Below are 2500 nucleotides of genomic sequence, written 5' to 3'. Positions count from 1 at the left end.
GTTATCTCCTCTCAGTTATTTGTATGGGATGAAACTGAAATTCAAAAGAAAATGGTAAAGTCATTTCATTCCCTCTCATTCAAAAGTTTTAAAATGTTTCAAATTTCACTCAAGTTTCAATCACTCAAACAAACAAACAATCAATCTAGTACTTATTATAACATACCAAAATTTGGGATGTTAGAAACCTACCACACTTAAAATGAATCTCGTCCTCGAGATTCGAAGAGGTTAGAAAGACAAGGTTAGGGTTTGGGGTCTCCAAACAAATCCAATCTCCGACAAAGAGGGATACTACCACACTTAAAATGAGGATTACAGGTCCCACAAAATGTTTTAACAATCCTCTGGGGTCTTGGAACCTAACTCCTCACATTCTTCATGGTAACTTCTTTGGTGATGCTCTTCCATTATATTCATAATGTTTCCATCAAAATCGAGGGTTCCTCTATTGATATAAGCTTCTACCGTTACTGGGTCTTTTTAACTGACAAGTCTTGTGTCCCTTCTAAATAACATATCGATGATTCTCATGGTGGTCTACCATTTGTGGTTATCCTGCTGAGAAAAAGGTCTTGGCTTCATCCTCACCATAAAATTTCCTACGCGTGACAACAAATGCCATGTACATGGTATTTCATCATACCATTTTAAGGTTTAAACAAAAGCTTCAAAGAGCGTCCTCTCTTGATATGGGTAAGTCCCTCAGATTTACCATTCTGAATAGCAAGAGAAATGATAAGAGTAAGTCATCATGATGACCAATCCATTCCGCACCCAAGTCATTACTCTGTATAAGGTTTAGCGAATCTCGCATTCTAACACTTGGGCATCCTCACAAGCGTTGCAGAATTTCTCTTGCTCACGAACGAAGTTCGGATAATCCATTGATTTCTGCAAGCTGAACCAACATCTATCGTTTCTTCACAGCTCTCGGGTTTTACGCATGCTCCTAAGAAAACGTTTGCTAATCAATCATAGCTTATCCCTTCATGCTCTTGGGCCAACCCTTATGAAAATCTTGGGATGCATCCTTGGTACAGGTTGTATTCCATGAACTCATTTTCCTTTCCATTGGTCTGTGTACCAATAAAAGTGTTTGTTCCTCATATTAAATCTCTCCTCAAAATTCCAATTCCAAGGTATATTATTCTTCTGTTGTCATCCCCATGGTTTGATATGATCCAGCATTTACTTCAATTGTATTTAGTGGGTTTGGCTCCTTGGTATTTATGGTACATTCCTACTCATTGGATCCTGTGGGTTTATCGATTACTACCACACTTAAAATGAAATATACTCATGTCCGCATAGACCATATTTTCTCATATCCTCATAAATGGTCACAGATCTTTGTCCATTGAGAAACAACGCATACAGTTTCATCATAGGAAGTCATTACACAATAAATTCCATTGATTCATGAAGTTATTACAATCTTTGAGCCTTACATTACAAAATTCAACTCCATAATCTCATGAAGACAAGCGTGCTTTAGGTTACACTTATTGCCATTGTCAAAACAGAACTACTCCATTTTTGCTTTCTTCCCCTCTGGACAATTACTAGCACAATGTCCTGCTTCCTTGTAACAAAAACAAATGAGTTCCGACAAGTCTCGGGGCTTCTTGGTGTTTGTTGTTGCTCCTTGGGTTTCCTGCTTCCTTCTTGGGCATATATTGTTGTAGTGGCCCAATTCCTTACACTTGAAACATCTGATATGACTCAGGTCTTTATGTGTCGGGATTTGACTATGGCTGGTGTACTTTCTCTTCTTTTCGGACTCCTTGATTCGGGCCAGTTCTTCTATTTCAAGTGGATCCAACTCTACTTTTTCTATCGGGAAGTCTCCCAGATATTTATGGCTTTCCTTCGTGCATTCCTCTGAGAAATGTCCTTCTTCTCCGCATGAGTAACAGGCATTGGAGAAAAATATGTTAGGCCTTGTCCATTAGGGTCTTCAAGATTTTCCTTCATCACATGTTCTTCAAAAATCTTCTTCTTGAGCGTTTCCTTCATTGCTTCTTTCTGCTGCTTGACAACTTGTTGCACCTTGTGGTAAATGTGACACTGGGCTGGGTAGTGGGTGGTTCCTTCACACAAGAAACAAGTCACCTGACTACTTGGGCATCCCTCCGCTGGGTGCTTTTCTTCAGAATGAGTGCATCCATCCTTGTGTTCTTCCTGGGTGTATCCTATTTCTCCACAGATCTTGCATGCACAAGGCTTCTTCATCGGGCTATAATAGCACTTTTCAATCAGACGTGATTTCAACAGAGTCTTCTTGAATTCGTCCCAGGTTTCTGCTCCACTAAATCCATGTAAGGCATGATGCATTTTCCACCAGATGGCAGCATCTTGGGTAAAGTATTGAAGAGTGTGTGCCACTTCATACTTCCTTGAAATCAAATTGCTCCCGAAGTGGTTCTCCACGTTCTGAATCCATATTTCAGCTTCCTGCTAGGTCATTGGTCCGGAGATTACTAATCCAGCTTCATAC

This window comes from Hordeum vulgare, chromosome 4H, assembly GCF_904849725.1.
Source record: "Hordeum vulgare subsp. vulgare chromosome 4H, MorexV3_pseudomolecules_assembly, whole genome shotgun sequence".
Classification (NCBI taxonomy): domain Eukaryota; kingdom Viridiplantae; phylum Streptophyta; class Magnoliopsida; order Poales; family Poaceae; genus Hordeum; species Hordeum vulgare.
The sequence above is the reverse complement of the archived record's forward strand: the minus strand, read 5'-3'. Positions refer to the sequence as shown.